Source organism: Eumetopias jubatus, unplaced genomic scaffold, assembly GCF_037043125.1.
Source record: "Eumetopias jubatus isolate StellerSeaLion01/CBP00866 unplaced genomic scaffold, mEumJub1_p1.0 scaffold_1, whole genome shotgun sequence".
NCBI lineage: Eukaryota > Metazoa > Chordata > Mammalia > Carnivora > Otariidae > Eumetopias > Eumetopias jubatus.
Window position 1 is genome coordinate 66,520,823 of NW_028274807.1, and position 24,479 is coordinate 66,545,301.

The window sequence follows — 24,479 nt, forward strand, 5'->3', positions numbered from 1 at the left end:
AAAACATTTCAGGCAGGTCACAAGTTGACTTAGTTGGAAAGGTCAGCAAAATGCTGAGTATCTTTTAAAAGGGCATTTGAAGCAAAGCAAAACAAATCCTGTCTGTCAAAAATATAGTTGTAGATATGCTTTAGAAAATTGTTAGGAACGATCTTGGGAGGTAGAAAAGGTTGAGAGGAGAAGTGCTGACATAGTAATGATAACTAAAAAGACACACTGAAAAGAGACACCATGAGTAATATTAGGAACCTACTACTGTTTAACCATCTGAGCTTTAGCAAGCCAGTTACCTTTACAGAGCCTTAATTTCTTTCTGAGCAAGATCAACAGGGTCAGCAAATATTTTCTGTGAAGTGTCAGATAATAAATGCTTTAAGCTTCATGGACTATATATTGTCACAACTACTCAACTCTGTCCCTGAAGCATAAAAGCAGCAAATGAGGATAAACAATAAACAAATGAGCATTGCTCTGCTCCAATAAAACTTTATGGACACTGAAATTTTTATTTCACGTAGTTTCCACATGTCATGAAATATTACTATTCTTTTGTTTGCAACCACTTAAGAATGTAAAAACCATTATTAGCTAGCAGGTCATTAAAAAATCAGCTGTCAGCCTGGACTTGGCTCCTGGAGCTATTGGCAATCCCTTGGCTGGATGGTCTGTCTCTCGGGTCTGGCTAGGTCTGTTAATTAAACTGCTATTGATTCCCTATTTAGCTAACTCTGGGGTTAAACTTCGTTTACAACTTTTGGTACCCTCTTTTACAGCCTAAAGCAGTTTCTCAAGCTTTACTTACACACATACCCATTAAATAAGAATTAAAAGGACTGGGGCACCTGGGTGGCTCAGTTGGTTAAGCAGCTGCCTTCCGATCAGGTCATGATCCCAGGATCCTGGGATTGAGTCCCGCATCAGGCTCCTTGCTCAGCAGGGAGCCCACTTTTTCCCTCTGCCTTTGGCTCCCCCTGCCTGTGCTCTCTCTCGCTCGCTCGCTTTCTCTCTGTGTCAAATAAATAAAATCTTAAAAAAAAAAAAGAAAGAATTAAAAAGGCTCTCTTATGAAGCTCCTATTATTTAAAATAGTAATGTTTGGTGTTCCAAACGTATATACAATCGTGGGTTTTCAAACTTTACATGTCCTCCTCCTCCTCTACCACAGAGATTCCCAGACTTGTCTTCACACATCTAAAGATCGCTGCCTTACAGATGCTTATACTTGAAAATTCCAAGTCGGGAAGCCCTCCAAAAACCTCACTTCTCCTTTCTGCTATTAAAGAACAACAATTTTCCACGAACTCTAAATAATGGTGGCCAAACTTACCATTTACTTCGTGGAACTACCAGTTCCAGGTATGACCTCCACTTGACTTCCTCTCAGTCCTTTCTTCCACCTGGTCAGAATCCAAAGTATGAGAGGGAATAAGAATTCCTGTATTTGTCCTTCTCCCCTGGCACCTAAGACTATGAGACCAGATATGATCAACTCGATAACCATCTAACTGGTTACAATAGCTCCGAGAACAAAACTTAGGGAACCCTCAGTAGGGTCAGTCTGTGCAAAACATCGTCAAACTGGGGGGCGCCTGGGTGGCTCAGTCATCAAGCCTGACTTCGGATCAGGTCATGATCTCCGGGTCCTAGGATCCGCTCCGTTCTCAGCAAGAGTCTGCTTCTCCCTCCCCCTCTCCCTTTACCCCTTCCCGCTTCCTCCTTCCCCCTGTCCCCGCCTCCCCCCCCCCCCCCCCGTGGTCTGTCTCCTTCTCTCTCAAATAAATAAATAAAATCTTTAAAAAATATATCTTCAAACTGTATGGAGAAGGAAAGAAGCTACCTGCCTTTAAATCCATACATGACTAAAAGAAGCCCCGAAACTTCTGAGGAATAGCAATCATCCCTGGGCCGTAGCGGGGTGCCTGGGCGGCCACGAATAACCCTGAAGCACCCCCCAGAGCCACGCCAAGCAGCGTGTGCCCGCAAGGAATCAGAAAATCACTAGCCCACGGGGCATGCGTATGTAGCACCAAAGGGCAGTGTGCGCCTGCGCACCTACGTCGCCGGCCGCACAGTTACGCCAAAGGCGTCGGGAAGCACGTCATCCACACCGCGGGGGAGGCAGTCGTGGTGCTAAGGGGGTCCTCCAACATACCTACCCCATAAGAAACAGAGCTCTTCTTCACGGCTGAGGGCATCCACGTTAGCTAGTTCATGTACCGCGGCAAGAAGGCCCAGCTCAGCATCGGCCATATGCCTCCAATGGACACCATTCCTGAAAACATGATGCCCTGTCCTGTGTTGCCTGGAGGAGAAGCCTGCGATGGAGGCAAGCTGGCCCGAGCCTCCGCGAACGACGCCTTTGTTACCTACCGCAACCTGAGACCAAGGAGACCCAAGTGAAGCTGCCCTCGGGCTCCAAGAAGGTCATCTCCTCAGCCCATAGAGCTGTGGCCCGTGTAATGGCCGGAGGTGACCGCACTTACAAGCCCATCCTGAAATACACTGTGCCTACCACAAGTATAAGGAGAAGAGGAATTGCTAGCCACGCATGCGGGGTGTGGCCGTGAACCCTGTGGAGCATCCCTTCAGAGGTGGCAACTACCAGCACATCGGCAAACTTGATACCATCTTCAAAGATGCCCCCCCTCCCCCGCAAAGTGGGTCTCATCGCTGCCCAGGGGACTGGGCATCTCAGAGAAACCAAGACTACGCAGAACATGAACTAGGACTGGGGAGGTTCAATAAAGTATCTTTCTGCCACTTAAAAAAAATGAAAAAATAACGACAACAAAAAACAACCCACTTCTTCTGGGAAGAGACAGGGATTATAAAATGGCCCATCTCCCATATAGAAGTATTTCTGTTAAGGAGGCTCAGAAGAAAAAAGGAAGTTCCTGTCCACCCTCTGAAGTCACTAGGGACTATTAGCACCCTTGGGGCACATGAGGAATCCGGGCCTAGAAGTTTCTTACCCCGGGTCGCATAGGTCACGCAGGTACCAAGGAAGAGCTAAGACTCTAATTCAGACCTCCCTAGAAAAGCAGTTACCCATTCATCCATTCATTTTATCTGTCTCTCTGCCTCTCATATCTGTCTCTATTTCTGTCTCACTTCCAAATCTCCTCCTTTTAAAGCATTAGGTCACTTATGTTTGAATAATTAAAGTCCCCTGAGAGTTGGCCAATCAAATTAAGTGAAAAGGCTTGAAAGTGAAGTTGCCCACTGAGCATTTACCAGATAATATAACCTGCAGTGTTCTCTGTCCAATCCTTATCACAAATCCAGTTATGAGAAATGTGATTTTTGAAGGATAACTGGAGAGAATAGAGATCATGCTCTAAATACTACAACCTTAACTCTTAGATTAAGCCAGAGCATTAGAGACTCTAAGCCTCTATTTGACTTTACTGAATTGTAAAACGTGTGACGTCATTAATCTGCACTGGAAGTTAATATAAAAGACTAAAGTCTACTTTTAAAGTTCTCAAGAAAAATTTAAAGTTTCTAAATACTGTAAATCAATTCCTAAAATGCCCAAATCACTACTTCATTCCTTTGAAACAGTATGAAGGAATTTCAGATATTTCTAAATAACTCTATGATACTATCAGAATTTGCATGAATTGCATCCTACAACTCTACCCCCATAAAGCTTTATGCCTCATAAAAATATATATCTGAATTTGAAGCAGTGTAACTGAGAATGATAGCTTCCCATTAGTACTCTCGTTAGGATTTTTTTTATTTTATTAATTTTTACAGAAAATAGAGAAATTATAGTGGGTATAAATCTCAAACTATAAGCCCAAGTATTAAAGAAATAGAACTTGATTTTCTCAATTTCTGCTTCTGTTTTGAGCTCTCATCTCACAGGGAAACAGCCTTAATTCTTTGGCTTAATTATTTTCCCTCACTCACTTTGGGTATGTCATTGTTTCAGAACATTATGTGGTGCCAAAGATGGGGAATAGGAGTCACAGTCTGCTTCCAACTCGCAAGTGTATCCAGTTTACAGTGGAGATGCCTTCCATTCTGGTAAGCATACCTCTCTGCTCCTGCCTCACACCCAGGCACAGGAATCCTTTTGCAAGTCTGCGTAGGATCCATATGCCCAAATGCACCTTGAAACTATTTCCTCTTTAAAGTTTTGCTATCATCCTCCTTTGTTCCAAGCCCCCAGAGATCTCTGTTCATTGATCACTTCCCTTCCCCTTAGCCAGGACAATATTTTGAAGTCTCACTACAATTTCAGACGGACTCCTTGCCTGCCTGCTCTCTATTCTAAAATTTAATCTCTTAGAAGCCAGAAAGCCTTTCAGACTTCTGCTTTCTAACATGTAACATCCCTTCTTTGAGAGATGGATAAGCACAGGGTGACCACTAGCTTGAATGGGCAGGGAAAAGTATAAGAATAGTAAAAACATAGGTAAGTACCTGAAATATTATCTGGCCACACTTTTATTTTTCAGTATTTACATAGGTTCTCAGATATCTTTCTTAAACAATTTTGTATCTGGGGGTGCCTGGGTGGCTCAGTCGTTAAGCGTCTGCCTTTGGCTCAGGTCATGATCTGGGAGGCCTGGAATCGAGCCCCACATCAGGCTTCCTGTTCCACGGGAAGCCTGCTTCTCCCTCTCCCACTCCCCCTGCTTGTGTTCCCTCTCTTGCTGTGTCTCTCTCTGTCAAATAAATAAATAAATAAAATCTTTTAAAAAAAATTGTATCTGTTATTAGCATCCCAATTGAAATAAGTTGGTAAATTCACTTTTACTTCTAACCACTTTCCTCACTTGCGTATTTCTCTGCTGTGGCCCTGTGTTTCCATAATACTAAGGATCCTAGGACTTGAAAACATAAACTAAATCAACACACAAAATCAGGGCATTTGATCATCTTCACTAAGGAAATTGGGAATAGTAACATCCTCTAATCATTTATTGATTTATCATATATGTGGGCAGGAGCTTATATAGAACAATGTTTATGCAGCATTATTTATATTAGCAAAAATTGAAAACAACCTAAATGTTCAATAATAGAGAATTGTTTAAATAGAGTAAGATCACAGGATAAAATTCTGTGCAGCTGTTAAATGTCAAACTGTAGAAGAATATGTGATGATATAGGGAAAAAGTCACAATAAAAATAGTAAACCCAGTATAAACTATGCAATTACAATTTCATAAAGTACATATTTGAATAGAGCCTATAGAAAAAGGCTGGAAATTTCCTTACCAGAATGTTAAAAAGGATCCCTGTCTGGTTGTATTATGAGTGGGATTGTTTTTTTTTTGTTTTGTTTTGTTTTAAAGATTGTATTTATTTATTTGACAGAGAGAGACACAGCGACAGAGGGAACACAAGCGGGGGGAGTGGGAGAGGGAGAAGCAGGCTTCCCGCTGAGCAGGGAGCCCAATGCGGGGCTCAATCCCAGGACCCTGGGATCATGACCTGGGCTGAAGGCAGACGCTTAACCGACTGAGCCACCCAAGCACTCCATGAGTGGGATTGTTAACGATAATTATTTTCTTTCCATATTTTAAAGTATCTCCACAATGTGCATATATTGATTTCATAATCAGAGAAATAATGTTATTTGAAAAACCAAAAGCATTTTTTGAGCTTATGATTTGTGCACCACCTATATGCTATACTTCAACAAAAGGATTTTTTTTAAAGATTTTATTTATTTATTTGAGAGAGAGAGTGAGCAAGAGAGAGAGCACATGAGCAGGGGCAGAGGGAGAGGAAGAGGAAGAAGCAGTCTCCCCTGCTGGGCACGGAGCCCAACTCGGGACTCAATCCCAGGACCCTGGGATCATGATCTGAACTGAAGGCAGACACTTACGTGACTGAGCCACCCAGGTGCCCCAACAAAAGGATTTTTAAAAATAAATAAGAGCAGGGGCACCTGGGTGGCTCAGTCAGTAAAGCATCCAACTCTTGATTTCAGCTCAGGTCATGATCTCAGGGTCATGGGATCGAGCCCCACATTGGGCTCTGTGCTCAGCACAGCGTCTGCTTGTCCCTCTCCCTCTGCTCCTCTCCTCCTTGTGTGCTCACTCTCTCTCAAATAAGTAAAATCTTTTTAAAAAAATAAATAAATAAGAGCAGAGATCTTCAACAACAAGAATAAGAAAGAAAAGAAACATCTGCTGAGATAATCTCAGCCCTGGTTAAGTTGTTTTGCTCACCAAAGACATGTTTTACAATAATTAAATTTCTTGGCTATCCCATAGAAAATACACTACTTGTTTTTTTTTTTTAATTCTCAGATATTAATATGTTTAGTAAATACATTTTGCAAATCAGAGGTACACTAATTGCTGATCCAAAGAGGAGATTGTACTACAAGTGTACTATCTCCCCACAGTTGACAGCAGAACCAGGAAGTAACTTGAATATGTCATACAGGTTTCCAATGTCCTGGTTCACAGGTTAAGTGAGTCATCAAGAACCGGTTGGGTAAAATTCCGGTCTGACTACTTGTCCTGACTCCTTGTCTGGCTACTTCATAACTCCTGACTCCACCCTTTGTCTCCAGGCTCTGCTCTGGCTGTCTGACAGCCCCACCTACTCACATAGGCTTGCAGGTTAGATGAGGAAGAGCAATGGTACTTAGAAGGAGGATTGGAAATTGACCCAGGCATGCCTAGTGAAGAATTATGAATGTGAAGGATAAGAACCCACCCGTCATCCCTGAATCTGGGTCTGATTTCAACCTACAGGCCACTTTATATTTCTTCTTATATCTGAATCAGTTATCTTTAGCTCCATTTGGAATTATAAAGTGGTTTGCTTCATTCAGCGATGTCATCTTCCACTGTCTTCCATTTGGTTTTAGCATTGCTTTGTAACTAGAGTGGTAGAAAGGGGATGGTTTCTATCTTTGTGCTGAGAACTATACCCTGGTTAACATTCTTTTAACCAACTCTGACACTCAAAAATAACATCCTGGGTATCTAGGTCTAGGTGACCTTTGATTAACATTAGTTTAACCTCCAGAATTTTAATCACCCTCAATTCATTCATTACTTTCATTCAACTATTTATTGAATGCCCAAAAGTGTAAGACTATGTGAGGCACCAAGGATAAAATCTTAAACAAGGGGCGCCTGGGCAGCTCAGTCGTTAAGCATCTGCCTTCAGCTCAGGTCATGATCCCAGGGTCCTGGGATCAAGCCCCACATCTGGCTCCCTGCTCAGCGGGAAGCCTGCTTCTCCCTCTCCCACTCCCCCTGCTTGTGTTCCTTCTGTGGCTGTGTCTCTCTCTGTCAAATAAATAAATAAAATCTTAAAAAAAAAAAATCTTGAACAAAACAGACACAGTCCCTGCCTATGAAGCTCATGGTTTAGACAGTACAGACCAAAAACATAAAAGCAAAATAAACAATTTTTAAAAAAGAAAAGAAAAACAGGCCATTCTAATACACTGTTTTAAAGGGTCTGATAGAGAAATTACAAAGTGCTACAGGAGTAGGTAACAGAGAAACACAGATGTCTGAGGCAGGTGGGGGGATGGGATGGGAAAGAACATTTCAGCTGAGGCCTTGTATTAGTTTGCTAGGTCTGCCAGAGCAAAGTACCACAGACTGGATGGCTTAACCAACAGAAATTTGTTTTCTCACAATTTTGGAGGCGAGAAGTTTGAGATCAAGGTGTCAGCAGGGTTGATTTCTACTAAGGCCTCCCTCCTTGGCTTTTCTGTTGTCATTTTCTCCCTTTGTCTTTCCATGGTCTTCTGTCTGTATGTTTGTATCCTAATTTCCTCTTCTTATAAGGACAGTAGTCATATTGGATTAAAAACCACCCTCGTGACCTCATTTTAACTTAATCACATCTTTAAAGGCCCAATCTTCAAATACAGTCCCATTCTGAGGTACTGGGGATTAGGGCTTCAACATATGAATTGGAAGGAGGGACATAATGTAGCCTGTAACAGGCGTGATAAAGAGGAGTCAGACAGGCAAATGGAAGCACAGAGAAGGGTTCCCAGCATAAGGAAAGAGGCAAAGAGAAGGGTGCCTTAGGAGAATTTAGTAAGAACCAAATCAGAAAGGTCTTATAAGCCATGTTAAAGAGTGACAACTGTATCCTGAGAACAACAGAATGCTATTGAAGGGTTTTAACTAAGAAAACAATATGATCAGATTTGCTTTTTAGAAGACATATTTGTGTGTTGCATAAGGATGGAGCATGGTCAAAGGGGGGAGACTGGAGAAGCTATTGCAGTTATTCAGGAGAGACATAATCATGGCCCGAATGGGAGTGGTACAATCCAGATGGAAAGAAGTCGATGGAGTCCATAGTAACTGACCAGAGATGGTGATTACTTGAAGAGGGGCTTGAGAGTGAGCAAAGAGTGGGGAGTGACACCCATCTTTCCAAGTTGGGAAATGGGAGGACCAGGCATGGGACACAGAAGGAAAAGAACCAGAAGACAAAAGGGGTCATCAGAAGTAGACCCTGCAACCAAGAGACCATCCAGCATTACCTACCCAATAGCTCCACTAAGGACCACACTTTATATCAGAAAAAGAAAGAAGAAAAAAATACTTAGTTACCTAGCCTGGTTTGGTTATAATGATGAGGCTTTTTAATCTCACCAACCTCAAATATTAAAAATTAATCCAAAAACCCAAATGCATTCTTCCAATCTGTTTTGTTTTCTTCATCTTTCTTCATATTTCTAGATCCTTCAAAGATGCAGCTGAGGATGTAAAATGTAAGGATATCTGTAAATGAAAATACGACTAGCTTCCATTTATGGAACACTACATGTGCCAGACACTGGGTGAAATGCTCCACATACATTTTCTATTTAACCTTCATAGCCCTGTGAGGTAGTTAGTTATTATTATTTATATTTCACAGACAATGAAACTTGTGCTCAAAAAGGTGAAGTCACACACCCAGGGCTACAGAACTGGACAGATTCTTGAACCCAGGCATCTCTGACTCCAAAGCCCATTGTATTAACCACTACACTTTCTACCTCCAGTGAGCTCTCCTTTGAAAACTTAGATGAATTTAAATTCATCTCATAAAAGCCTTCTCGCCATTATGTACATTTTTACTGAAAAATAAAACTATCCTTAGTAAAAATATCCCACAGACTTGAGCTCCATTTTAGAATATAGTGTGAATAATGCCCCTGGAATTGTGTAACCTAGCATCCTCATCTCTGTTTGGCTCATCCTCATATGTGTACCAGCTTAGATAAAACTACTAGGCCTTCGGCCTAAATTCAGACCAGGCATACAGACTGCCAAACAACTCATTTATAAGAACAGATTAGATGAGTGACTGAGCAAACTGTCAAAACATCTGGACCAGTCCTTGGCCAGCAGAGCAGAGAATCTGAAGCCCAGCTGACCGTCAAAGCTGCCCATCTGTGAGAAATGTTTATGGAAGAATGTCTAAAGGAGATTCAATTAATTTAGTGTTTTGGATACTTTAGATTTTATCTTTGAATTAAGTGAGCTCAAGGGATTTTCATGTTGATCATTTTACTATTCAAAATTGCTTTTGCTGAACTGCCCTTCAGCCAGTATATAAGAAACAGGATTTCTAAGTCTTGTGCAACTTGCATTTACCATAGGGATATGTTAAAGACAGCTGTGTCACTGCTTTCCATCTCTCCTCCTTGTAGGACTATAGAGGAAATGTCTGTCAGGCTTTGCCATCAGGGAATAGCTGTGCTTATCAAAAGAAACTGTTTTGTTTTTATATTCTCTCCTCCATGAATTGTTTAATCTTGTTTCCCTCTTTGTTTTGGCTCCAAGGACCTTAAAATCCAAATCTGTAGCTTGCCTCTGACAGCTAACCCTATCTTAGAGTCCACATCTAGTGTAATAACCACAACTTGGTTTCAATTTTTTTTTCCTTCTTACTCTTATTTTCCTTCTCTCCTCCATTCCCAATTTCCTCAATTACATACAGTACAAGTTCATATTGTTGCTGTGTTTGAAGCACCTAGGCATGCTGATTCAAATCCTTTTTAGAATATTGCAGGATAAAAATAGAAAATCAGTTCAAGACAGAAAGTCGAAGGTTGTGATTAGGGTTGTATGAATTATATTTAAACACAGGTATATAAAAAAGATAACCAGGGCCAAATAATGGTTCTGTTTGCAACTTCAAACCCACTTTAGTTGTTTCCCAGGTTTCTCAATTCTGGCCAGGTCCCTGGCTTGTCCATAGTTGTTAGAGATTGCCAAGGCTCTGGCTACCCACCGTTGGCAGGGGTACCCTGCTTTTCTTGCCAGTAAGCTGCTTGTCTCTCTGAAGCACAACCATTTTCTGTATGAAAATACAGAAAATATTTCTCAACTTATCTGGAAAATATAAGCCCTGCTTATCTGTAGAAAGAAAAGGGGAAAGAAAAGAAAAATGTGACTCTTACCATTCTTGCATCTGTGAAATTGTGTTTTATCATTAGAGAGACACAAATAGGCAGATGGATACCAGAAGGAGTTACAACCTACTGGCAAAGTGATTGACTGGATAAACCATGGGAAGTTCCCAAGTTGTGGAGCAACATTTTTTTTTAAGGGTTTGAGAAAGAGTTTCGTTTTCCGGAGGATCTAGAAGGCTGGGATCTAGCCAGAAAGTGTCAGCAATAATCTGGTAAGGGTGTGATGAAAGCTTTGATGGAGTGGCACCCATGAAATAGCAAGGAAGGGTGAATTTGAGAGTCCTTGTGAAATCATAACTGCCAGTATATTTGAGGGGTTCATAGCAATATCACTACTGGATTTCTGTGCACTGAGCCTTAAAGTTAGAGTTTTCTAGTGTCTCAAAAGTATTATGCCAAGACCTCATTTATTCAGTTTCATGTAAGGTTTATATTGCTAATATTCTATTTCAGTCTTTAGAAGGTCCCTCTATCAAAATATAGTATTTCCAAATGTCAATGAATGTAATATAAGAGTTTTAAAGTTTAACTCCACCTTCCCTTCCTTCCCAGGGTGGCTGGATCCATGCAAGGGAAAAGAAACACTGGAAAGGTTAAATGGTGCAGTATAAGCCCCAAAGTAGGTTTTTCTTTTTTTGTAATGCAAGTGCCTGACAGAAGGTTTGATCGCCAGGACATCCACTTCAAAGAAGCATCCACTTCAAAGATGGCTATCTTGAATAAACTCATTGCCAGCCACAGGACTAAATAAAGAGCCAGGCCACTCCTCCCACCCCTCACCCCCACCAAAGGTCCTCTGTTTTAGAGATCTTGGTTGGTTTCAACAACTGAGCATTTGGGTTATTTATTTTTTCTTACCACACTTTAAATTCCTGCTCTTATGTTTTAAATTCACCAATAAAGAATGACCCAAACCTCACACTCAACCTTAATAAAAGCAAAACCCCAGGCACACGCTTGCACTCCCTCATACTCCCTCTCTACCTCTCCCTGTGACTTTCCTGTGTGGCCCCACATGTGTCATGTAATTCCCAGGATACTGGAATAAATAAATTGTATACTTTTTCCCCCAAAAAAGTATACTGTTCCTGAGGGTGTCTTGCAATCATAATAAGAACCACAGGCTGAAAAAAAGAAAAAGAACCGGAGGGCTGGTCCAGCCACACACTGGTTATCTATAGGGCACAAAAAACAAATGGAAATGACACAGAAGGCAAAAGGACTCCCCAGGTTGTGGAGAAATATTGATCAGTTTGGTTTTTGATAGATGACATGGTAGTGTTGTAAGGATCATCTGTCCTCTTCTCTTTTTTTTTTAAAGATTTTATTTATTTATTTGAGAGAGAGAGAATGAGAGAGAGAGAAAGCACATGACGGGGGGAAGGGTCAGAGGGAGAAACAGACTCCCTGCTGAGCAGGGAGCCCGATGCGGGACTCGATCCAGGGACTCCAGGATCATGACCTGAGCCGAAGGCAGTCGCTTAACCAACTGAGCCACCCAGGCGCCCCAGATCATCTGTCCTCTTCTGATTAAAAGCTCCACCTGCCCAGGCACAGAATCCCCAGCTACAACTGGGGGCATGGTCATAGGGCTAAGACAAACACTTTTAAGCACTGGCACATCACATGCCCCCCACTGGATGTTCCACAACACGAACCCAGAACCCATGCATGTAACTTGATATGAATACCACATGTTACCAACATTTGCTTTAACTCTTTCCTTGGGCTGTTTTCATTTGTTTTCTCTTTTGTAAAAATGGCTGCCTTCTAGCAATGAACTGCTCTTCCAGATTTTCAACTGTGCACCTCCCTAACGCATCTATAAACTCAGGACACCGACATTATAAGTTGCTAGGACTCTAAATTTAGGACACACAAGAATTATTGTGAATTCTAAGGCTCACCCCCATGGGTTGTTAATTTAATAAATGTGAGATAGGGCTCAGGAAGCGTCCCAGGGAATTCAGATCATATGTTGGGAAGTACTGCTAAGTTGAACCCAGCCATACAATCCACAAAGCCAAACTCATAAATTTAACATTTCCCAAGAATCCTTTGAGAGCACGGCCCTGTGCGTATGCATGAGTCGATTTTTCCCAGGGTGTAAACTGACACAAAGTCATGTTGGAAGATGCCTGTGATCCCAGTGTATGTTTGGGCAGGGGCAGCATTTTCTCCCTAGGGAGAGGTGCAGCAACACTGATTGCTTAATATTACTCCACCCTGGCATTTATTATTAGTCATAAAAATTGACTGAGCCAACTGCAGTATTGCCGGTTCATTTTATGAATATCCATGGTGGGTAGAACCCTACAATTCATTTCCCTCTTTACTCAAAGAGCAAACGTGTAACCCAACTCATAGACTGGGCTACTAAGCAAAAGTCTGAATGATGCCTGCGGCCATACAAGCTTTTCTGCATTGTTTGGAGACAACCCAAAAGCCACAGGGGTTGTTGAGATCACCAGTTCCTTTATCCTGTGGAGAAGGAGGAGGAGAATGATTGCTGTTACACTCACTTTTGAAGCGAGAAAAACTGTAGGTTCCTGAAAGACTTACTCTTGAAGGATGACAACCTTGTTTCTACAACCCTCCAGACTATGTTCCCAACCTCACCTAATGTCCTGGCACCAAGAGGGGTGCCCTGGGGCCAGAGTGGCACCCGGACTTGTTGGCTTTAAGTGCATCAGTCCCACCTTCAGTCTCAGCACACCTGTATAAGCCTCTTTGAAGTTAGCCAAGTCAGGGACCATAAAAGCAGATATGGGTCAAAAGCCACTTTATAGCACCAACCCAGGCTTCCCTGCCCCAAGTGCATCTCCATGCCTGATCCACCCCAAGATACTCACCTCTAACTCATGAAGTTCAGAACTCACCTTTTAGGGAATGTCATGAACATGCTGTGAAGGCACACACATGAGTTGTGTCTCTCCACAATGTCCGCTTTATTTAGTCATAAAGCAAAGTTAACATAATGATAAAGTAGGTTCAGGATTTTAAACTCAATGACATTTCACCACCTGTTTAACTTCTTACATGTCACACAAAGCAAAGCACAAGACAAGTCACAACAAACAAGATAAATCAGAGGATAGGAGGTTAAGAAACCAAATGCAAAATCAGTCTGTGAACGTGCAGTTGATGTAAGGCCTCGGTCTGGTACGGATCAGCTCTTGGCCCTTACTGTTTCTTATGTTCAAGCACTGAAAGATAATTGTTCTTTTTGAAAGTCAGGCAGAGCCTTTGGCTGCAGCTCCCTTTCTGAAGTGGTCAGACACAGAGGGGTCAGTGTCTGAGGAGTATGACTTGCAAAAATCTTCTCTTTTTAAAGGGACTTAATCAATCTTGGCTTTTGCAGACCTCTTCCATTTCTGCCAGTTATCAGTTCTGAGTGTGTCATCAGCTGGTGCTGGTCTCTTCGATATCTGGTGTTAGCTGCAATGCCCTTAGCTGCTTGAGTCATTGCTTGACACAGGCCCCTGCTTGACTTTAGTGACTCCATCTTGCTCTCTACAGGGATCTCACTCTCTGCTCATTACTGTCCACCACCACCAATGGAAAGCCAGAGACCTCTGTGGCCAGAATTTTTTTTTCCTTTGCCTTGTCTTGGCTAGAATTTTTGTTACTTTTTGCAACGGAAAGATTTTTCACACAGTTTCAAGAATTTTCCATGGGCAGAGAAGTTAGGGATGTCCAGGAAATTCCAAGAAGCTAGAATGCCATGAATCTAATAATTAGGGTGTGATTGGCTAAGAAATGCTTTCATATGTACCTTCTACTTTTTTTTAATATTTTATTTATTTTTGAGAGAGTGAGTGGGCAAGCAAGAGAGAGAGAGCAGGGGGAGGAGCAGAGGTAGAAGGAGAAGAAGAGTCTCCGCTGAGCAGGGAGTCTGATAATCCTGGGACTCATTCCTGGGACTCCAGGATCATGACCTGAGCCAAAGGCAGATGTTTAACTGACTGAGCCACCCAGGCATCCCTGTACCTTCTGCTTTTTAAAAGAATAACTATCAGCTCAATTAATGATAATTATTTAACATCATACTTAATGTTGGAAAGCTGAAAGCTTTCCCTCTAAGATCAGGAATAAGACAAGGTTGCCCACTCTCATCATTTTTATTCAATATAGTCCTGGAAGTCCTAGCCAAAGCAATTAGGGGTAAAAAAAAAAAAAGAAAAAGAGCATCCAAATTGGAATGAAAGAAGTAAAATTGTCTCTGTTTGCAGATGATATGATATATAGAGAAAACTGAAGATCCCATCAAAAAATGTGTTACAACTAATAAACAAATTCAGAAAAGTTGCAGGATTTAACATCAATATACAAAAACCAGTCACATTTCTATACACTACTAATGAACTCTCAGAAAGAGAAATTAAGAAAACAATCCCATTTACAATAGTATCAAACAGAATAAAATACTGTGGTACTGATTTAACCAAGGAAGTGAAAGATCTGCGCCCTGAAAAGTATAAAACATTGATGAAAAAAATTGAGGAAGACACAATGGAAAGATATCCTGCTTCCATGGACTGGAAGAATTAATATTGTTAAAATGCCCATACTATCCAAAGTAATCTACAGATTCAATGCAATCACTATCAGTATTCCAATGGCAGGGTGCCTGGGTGGCTCAGTCGGTTAAGTGGCTGACTGCGGCCCAAGGTCCCGGGATCAAGCCCCACATCGGGCTCAACACTCAGCTGGGAGTCTACTACTCCTTCTCCCTCTACCCCTCCCCCTCTCACTACTCTTGTTCTCTCTCTCAATCAATAAATAAAATCTTTAAAAAATATATTCCAATTGCATTTTTTATCCTAAAATTTGTATGGAACCATAAAAGACCCCAATAGCCAAAGCAATCTTGAAAAAGAAAAAGCTGCTCATACATCCTAATTAAAGACTACATTGCAAGGCTAATAATCAAAACGGTATGGTATTGGCATAAAAACAGACACACACGTCGATGGAACAGAATAGAGAGCTCAGAAATAAACCCATACATATATGGTCAATTAATTTTTAAGTTTTTATTTAAATTCCAGTTTTATTTAAATTTAACATACACTATAATATTAGTTTCAAATGTACATGATCAATTAATTTCTGACAAAGGAGCCAAAATATACAATGGGGAAAAATAGTCTCTTCAATAAATGGTGTTGGAAAAACTGGAGAGCCACATGCAAAAGAATGAAATTGGACCCCTATCTCACACCATGTATAAAAGTCAACTCAAAATGGATTAAAGACTTGAACATAAGACCTGAAACTGTAAAACTTCCAGAAGAAAACATAGGGGATAAACTCCTTGACACTGGTTAGAGTGATGATTTTTTTAGATTTCACACCAAAAGTAAATGTTAAAAAAGCAAAAATAAATAAGACTGCATCGAACTAAAAGGCTTCTGCACAGCAAAGGACATCATTATCAAAATGAAAAGGTAACCTGTAGGATGGGAGAAAATATTTGCAAACACACATCCAATAAGGAGCTAATATCCAAAATATACAAGGAACTCATACAACTCAATAGCAAAAAAACAACCCATTTTAAAAACGGGCAAATGACCTGAATAAACATTTTTCCAAAGAAGACATACAAATAGCCAACGGGTACTTGAAAAGGTACTCAAGATCACAAATCATGAGAGAAATGCAAATCAAAACTATAATGAGATCATCTCACACCTATTAGGATGTCTACTATCAAAAAAACAAGAGGAGTACCTGGCTGGCTCAGTCAGTAGAGCATGTGACTCCTGATCTTGGGGTCATGAGTTCAAGTCCCACGTTGGGCATAAAGCTTATTTAAAAAAAATTTTTTTTAAAGACAAGAGATACGATAGATTATAATTCAGCCATACAAAAAGAAGGAAATCCTGCTATTTATAACAACATGGATGGATTTCAAGGGCATTATGCTAAGTGAAATAAGTCAGACAGAGAAAGACAATATATGTGTAATCTTAATAAAATGGAACTCATAGAAACAGAATTGGTGGTTGCTGGGGGAAGGAGTGGATGGATGAAAATAGTTAAAAGGTATAAACTTCCAGTTATGAGATTAATAAGTTCTGGGAATGTAATGTACAACATGGTGACTATAGTTAATAGTACTCTATTGTATACTTGAAAGTTGCTGAGAGTGAATGTTTAAAATGCTCACCACAAAAAAGAAGTAACTATGTGAGGTAATGGTTGTGTTAAACTTACTGTGATATTCATTTTGAAATATGTACATATGTCAAATCATCACACCTTAAACTTACACAATATTGTATGTCAATAATATCTCAATAAAGCTGAGGGAAAAAAGAGAAGAGATAACAAATGCTGGCTAGGATGTGAAGAAAAGTAACCCTGTACAGTTGGTAGGAAGGTAAACTGCTTCAGCCACTATGGAAAACAGTAGGAGATTCTTCAGGAAATTAAAAATAGAACTACCATAACATTCTGCAGTCCAACTTCTAGATATATATCCAAAGAAAACAAATCACTGTCTCAAAGAGCTATCTATGTTCCCATGTTCATTGCAGCAATATTCACAATAGCTGAAGTATGGAATCAATCTAAGTGTCTGTTGACAACTGAATGGACAAAGAAAATGTGAACACACACACACACACACACACACACACACACACACACACACACACACACACACACCAAGGAATATTATTCTGCCTTTAAAAAGAAGGAAACCCTGCACATGGATGAATTTGGAGGACATTGTGCTAAATGAAATAAGCCAAACAGAGAAAGACAAATACTGCACAGTATCACTTATATGTGGAATCTAAAAAAAAAAAAAGTCTAACTCATAGAAACAGTAAAATGATGGTTGCTAGATGGGGCATCTGGGTGGCTCAGTTGGTTAAGTATCCAGCTTTTGATTTTGGGTCAGGTCATGATCTCAGGGTTGTGGGATCGGGCCCCTGAGTTGGGCTCCACACTCAGTGGTCAGTCTGCTTGAGATTCTCTCTCTCCCTCTGCCCCCACCTGCTCTCTCTCTCTCTCTCCTCTCTCTAAAATAAATAAATCTTTTTTTTTTAAAATGATGGTTGCTAGAAACTGAGACTGGAGAAAATAGGGAAAGGCTGGTAAAAGGCTATAAATTTTCAATTATAATATGAATAAGATCTGAGGATCTAATGAATAACATGGTAACTAGTTGACAATTTTGTATTATATAACTGAAAATTGCTAAGAGAGTAGAACTTAAATGTTGTCACACACACAAAGGTAACTATCTGAGGTGATGGATAGAGGGATGTATTCATTACCTCTGTGAGAATGCTTTCACAGTGTATATGTACATTAAATCATTGTGATGTACACATTAAATATATTATAATTTTGTCAATTATACCTCAACAAAGCTGTAAGAACCATTAAAGAAGATTTAATGCAGACACTTACCAATCACTAAATTGTATATTTAAATAGAGTTTATAATCTAGAGAAAATGTAAGTAAATATAAACACCTGGGGACAGTTAGATACATTTTTTGTTAAGTTTTCAACTATTCTCTAAAATTATTTAATCCAACATTGTTTTTTCCATAATATAAAACTACTTCCTTCCTTGTGAGCAACTTTTGCCAACTTTAGATTTTGGAATGGTTAGAGATGGGTCCCTGAGGAAGGATGGTGGTAGAAGAAACACAAGGGGTCTAACAAAGTCAGAATAAGTTTTTGAAACAAGGAAACACCAGTTTTAACATGTAAACAAGATAGGTGATCACCACACTGATGTGATAATAGACACTATGAACACTCTACTTCCCAAAATGTATTTGTTTCTCACATGCATAAAACTTCACCATTATATTTCTTCATCTCAGCCAAAATGTCAATACTTATGGGTGATTTTTGTTAGTCACCTATACTTTTTTGTGAAAGATTTGCAGATTCTTTTGTAGGAGTAAGTTTTAATAGATGAGATAGGGAAAATAGGTGAGTACAGTAACATCTAAGGGGATTGGGGGAGGGATGGAAATCTGAGAGCCACACAATTTTGGCTACGGCACTTCTTAAGTCCACATAACTGGTTACAAGCATGGTATTTAATGCCTTTACCAACAGCAGACCTATATACACAATAGGAACATTGTTCTTAGGGGCAAGAGAAGGACAAAGTTAACAACCATATACCATTTCCTTCCACATATCTTATTCTTTGGATCTAGACTTCCTTGGCAAGATACCTGATATTTGCTGCCTTTCCCCTTTCTCTTGGCTCACCAGGCCCTCAGGGGGAAATGCACTAAATAATAAGTGCATAGACCCACATTTACATAGTCAACTTATTTGCAACAAAGGTGTTGATAAAATTCAATGTGAAAGAAGGATGGATTTTTTTCCCCAATAAGTGGTATTGGAGCAACTAGCTATCTGTAAAGAAAAACAAAGGAAATTTGACTTCTTTCACATACCGTACAAAAATAAATTCGAGATGGATCATACACTTAAATGTAAAAGCTAAAACCATAAAGTGTCTAAAAGAAAATATAGGAAGATATATTCCTGAACCTTAATGTCGGTGAATATTTTTTAAACATGTCACAGGCAATAACCATAAAAAAAATGGACTTCATCAAAACTGAAAACTTCCACTCACCAAAAAACATCCCTTATGAAAGTAAAAAGACAAGCTACAGACTGGGAGAAAATTTGGAATATATATATACATGTGTTATGAAGAACTCACATCCAAAATACATAAAGAACTTTTCCATACAGAAAAAAAGGGGGGGGGGGACAAGACTTGAAGAGAGACTTCATGAAAGAAAATATCCAAATGATTCTTACATCACATACAAAACAGATGAAAGACCTAAATGTGAGATAGAAAACTGTAAAAATCCTAGAGGAGAGGACAAGCAGAAACCTTTTTGCCATCAGCTGTAGCAACTTTTTTTCTTGATATGTCTCCTAAGGCAAGGGAAACAAAAGCAAAAATAAACTACTGGGACCATCTAAAAATAAAAAGCTTCTGCACAGCAAAGGAAACAATCAACAAAACTAAAAGGCAACCTACAGAATGGGAGAAGATATTTGCAAATGACATATCAGATAAAGGGCTAGTATCCAAAATGTACACAGAACTTATACAACTCAACATTCAAAAAACACATAATCCAATTAAAAAATGGGCAGAAGACATGAACAGACATTTCTCCAAAGAAGACATACGGATGCCAACAGACACATGAAAAGATGTTCATTATCACTTACCATGAGGGAAATGCAAATCAAAACTACAATGAGATATCACCTCACACCAGTCAGAATGGCTAAAATTACCAACACAGGAAACAACAGGTGTTGGCAAGGATGTGGAGAAAGGGGAACTCTCATGTGCTGTTGGTGGGAATGTAAACTGGTGTAGCTACTTGGGAATACAGTATGGAGGTCCCTCAAAAAGTTAAAAAGGGAACTACCCTACAATCATAGTAGTAATAGTACTACTGGGTATTTACCCAAAGAATACAAAAGCACTAATTCAAAGGCATATGGAAGTAGCCCAGTGTCCGCTGACTGATGAATGGATAAAGAAGATGTGGTGTGTGTGTGTGTGTGTGTGTGTGTGTGTGTATCCCCTTTCTCCATCATATATATATACATATATGATGGAATATTATTCAGCCATACAAAGGAATGAAACCTTTCCATTTGCAACAACATGGATGGAGCTCGAGAGTATTGTGCTAAGCAAAATAAGTCAGTCAGAGAAAGAAAATACCATATGATTTCACTCATATGTGGAATTTAAGAAACAAAACAAATGAGCAAGGGGGGAAAAAGGGAGAGAGAGACAAATCAAGAAACAGATTCCTAATTATAGAGAACAAACTGATGGTTTACCAGAAGGGAGGTGGGGGGGGTATGGCTAAAATAGTACTAAGGCGTGCACTTGTCATGATGCATATTGGGTGATGTATGGAACTGTTGAATCACTATATTGTACACACGAAACTAATATAACACTCTATGTTAACTAACTGGAATTAAAGTAAAAAATTTAAAAAACAAAATATCCACGTGATCGACAAGCACATGAAAAGGTGCTAAAAATTATTACTCATCAAGGAGATGTAAATGAAAATCACCGGAAGATACACTACATATATCCACAGAAATGGCTAAAATGAAAAAGACTAACATAACGACACCAATTTTTGAAGTGGATGGTGAAACCAGAACTTTCATGAATTGTTGACAGGAGTTTAAAATGGTATTATTTGGCAGTTTCTAATAAAGTTAAACATACACCTTCCTTATATCCCAGGATTTCCACTCCTAGGTATACACTCAAGAGAAATGACTTATTTATAGTAGATTTATTCAAAATAGCCCAAAATAGAAATGCCCATCAGTAGAATAAAAAAACATGGCGTATTCATACAATGAAATACCATACAGAAATAAAGGAGCAAACCATTTGATAAAAGCAACAACATGGGTGAATGTCAAAATCATTTTGCTGAACAAAAGAAGTCAAACACAAAAGAATATCTATAGTATGAGATTTCCCTCATATGTGGAATTTAAGAAACAAAACAGATGAATATAGGAAAAGGGAAGGAAAAATAAGATAAGATAAAAACAGAGAGGGAGGCAACCAGAAGAGACTCAACTATAGAGAACAAACTGAGGGATGCTGGAGGGTGGGTGGGTAGGGGGAAGGGATAATTAGGTGATGGGCATTAAGGGGGGCATGTTATGTAATGAGCATTGGGCGTTATATGTAACTGATGAATCACTAAATTCTACCGCTGAAACTAATACATTATATGTTAACTAAATTGAATTTAAATTTTAAAAAAGAAAATCTACAGTATGAGTCCACTTATATGAAATTTAAAAACTAGAAAAATACTGGTTGAACAGACTGTAGTAACTGGGAAGGGATGTGAAGGAACTTTCTGGGATGATGAAAATATTCTATAACATTATATGGGTGTATACAACTGTGAAAATTTAGGCACGTATTATTGAGCTATGCACTAAAAACGTGTGCTTCTTGCCACATATAAATTGTGCTTCAATTTAAAAAAAAAGTGTGGGCAGGGGAAAGAATCCCACATGAAACCCCAAATACATGCAATCCAGATGGGAACTGGGAACTCCCCAGCCAAAGAGATCCAGTTTGGAGAGGAAGAAACTCTATGCCTCCCCCAGGAGGTTGGCTGAGCCCTAAAGGGCTCACTCTTTTTATTCCCTTCTGTCCACTCTATTTTGCTACACAGCAGTTCAGGCATGAAACTCTGACAATGAGCTCCCACTCAAAAAAGAAAGAAAAAAAAATCCACTCCTACCAAGCATTTTTTAAGTTGGGTCAAATTTTTGCAAGTTTGAGGTTCAAAGTCACAGAAAGTGGTCTCATCATAAAGTACAGCCTGGCTCTCTTGACACCTGGCTAGCTGAACTGTCTCCCCTTCTCTCTGAATGCAGAATAAAAACTGCTTTTCTCAAGCCAAGATGCCAGCCAACAACACCCAGATCACAGAGTCACAGCTTTCTCCCCCAAAGGCCTGGACAAGGAAATTGTTTCATAAGAATAGAGCCCTCCTTCTGAAAAGAATTCTTTCAGAGAACTCCCTCTTCTCCGTACTTAGCCACACCACTCTGGTTGAAGCAAAGAGCAGAGGCAAAGCCTTTATGGGTAGCTAACTGTTCTTTCCCCTTCCCCCATTTCCTCTCACCCTTGCCTCCAGGCCCCAGGGGAGCTCTGAGAAACCTTTAGAGTCCCTTGAGGGCAATTTGAAAACCACCACACTAACTTGGGTGCAGGAAAGACTGACAAAAGTTGAATTTGAGAAAGAAACCATTTGCCCTGCGTATGAAGTTGGTGTAGAGCAGCGAGAGCAGAGATTCTAGTTACATGAGTGTTGATGGCACTGGATTCTTTGAGGGTCTGCCATGGTCACAGGCAGCCACCCACCAACTGCCTCAACAGCCCACGTGCATCTCTAACATAAAAACATCCACTGGACGGGGGCTGCTGGCCCCCAACTCTCCTCCCTTCTTACTGAAGCTTCCTCACCTTCCTCCCGGATCTTCCTCCCACCTCCCACTGTCACGGCCCCTCCTCCTGGTCTACCCTGATTTTAGTGGCAGGACTGACATGACTTTCCTCAATGGCAGTGTTGGCCAACCCCTCCTCGAAGGCTGGTTCTGCAGTTTTCCACAAAGCCCTTGTCCATCCCTAATGCTGACAAGGGAAGCCTGAGTTTTGTAGTCCTCTGAAAGGTATGAGAAACTTATTCGTATCATTTATAAAAAGTAACTAGTTATTTTATGAGAAAATATTTGGATTTGCCAAACAAGTCTTAATCGTATCAAAGTTCATCAGAAAATTGCTTAAGTATGTTATCAGGGGGAAAGCTAATTTCTTCCCAGAAAGAAATTATAAATTATGTAATACAAAAAAAGGCTCTGTCCTAGACCATATTTGAAAAATAATTGTATTTCGTGGTAGCTAACACCTGACTACTATGGGAGAGGCTCTTGGGCTTCTTAGTGAAGTAACAAGACAGAAGTTTAAATAATTGTTGACTTACTAAGATGGAATCAATTCAAATTCAAATTAAGAACATATTAGAGGAAGCAGTATAAAAGCAAGACCAAGAGACACAACAACAAGGTATTTAAAAGGTAGTGCTTTTTTACCTCAGCTTTTTTTGAGGGGGTATAACTTATATACAATAAAGTCCACCCATGTTAAGTGTACAATTTTGTGAATTTTGGTAACTGTGTACCATTGCATAACCACCACCACAATCCAGGTACAGAACAGTTCAGTCCCATCTCCTGAAAACACTTCCTGTGCCCCTTTGCAGTAGATCCTTTCTCCCACTCCCAGCCAGAGGCAACCTCTAGTCTCTCTTTGTCACTTTAATTTTTATTAACAGAAATATTGATTTTTGTGCTTTTCTTTTCTGCACTTCCGTCTATGTGACTCTTCCCTATCAGAGACATCCGTACCACCTTGAGAAGAGCTAGGTATAGTAGAAATGCAAAGACAAAAGCAATATTTGCTTTGGGCCAGTTTTTGCTTCTAAAAGAAATTTTTGAGAACCAGCAGGGAATACCCAAGAGTACCAGGCATAGACTCAAGAAAAAGAACAGAAGATATGCTGCTTACCCCAAGCCTGACCACTGGGGAGATTAGATAAGTACCACCCGAACTAGTTGGTGAACAGAGAGGCAGAAATGGACTGTGGCCTTGAAAAAAGGTTGAAGGCCTGGATATGAGAGGACCTGACTTAGAAAGGTCACAGGAAGATGTCAAGGATTATCTGTGGCCAGAGCTAAGTCTTAGGATGACTTGTGGCCTCTTGATTGAGCACCATGTCTTTCACCTTTGCTATTTTTCTCAATACATGGATGAGGGCATTCCATGCGCATCCATCTGCATAGCACCCCTTAGATTATCCAGTCAGACAACCACCTAGCTCCAAACATTTGTCAAGCACCTGCCGAACTTTATAAAGAATGAAGCACCTTTCTAATATATAATTTATATTACATATTAATTAATTATAACATGAAAGTATTAATGTATAATATAATAATATAAAACAGTCTCCAAAATATATTGTTAGGGATAAAGCAAAGCATATAATAAGGATAAGTAGGGTACCATTTGTACCATTTATAGAAGAAAAGTATATACATATGTATATGTATGTGTGTAATTATTTATATATCTGTACATGTAAAGAATATCTCTGAAGGATACAGAAGCTGGTGACAATAGTCTTTAGAGAATAGAAGGGTGGCTGAGGAATAGAGTGGGTGAAGAATTCCTTATACTGTAAACTCTTTTGTTCCTTTTGGATATTCTTATCATGTATACATGTTATATATTCCAACAATTGAATAAAATAATGCAGATAAATTTTCACATAAAGCAGTAATTTTGCTTCTAGATAATTTCCCTCCAGAAGCTGTCACACATGGACAAAAGAGAAAAAATGCAATATTGTTTTATAAGGGTAATAAACTAGAAAGAACCAAAGTCTTCATCAGTAGGGGAATAAGTATG

At 39.8% G+C, this 24,479-nt stretch overlaps 1 pseudogene; it reads left to right on the forward strand.

Moving 5' to 3' along the window:
• The first annotated feature begins 1,310 nt into the window (after window positions 1–1,310).
• Window positions 1,311–2,726, forward strand: LOC114214755 (large ribosomal subunit protein uL2 pseudogene; annotated as a pseudogene).
• The last annotated feature ends 21,753 nt before the right edge of the window (window positions 2,727–24,479 follow it).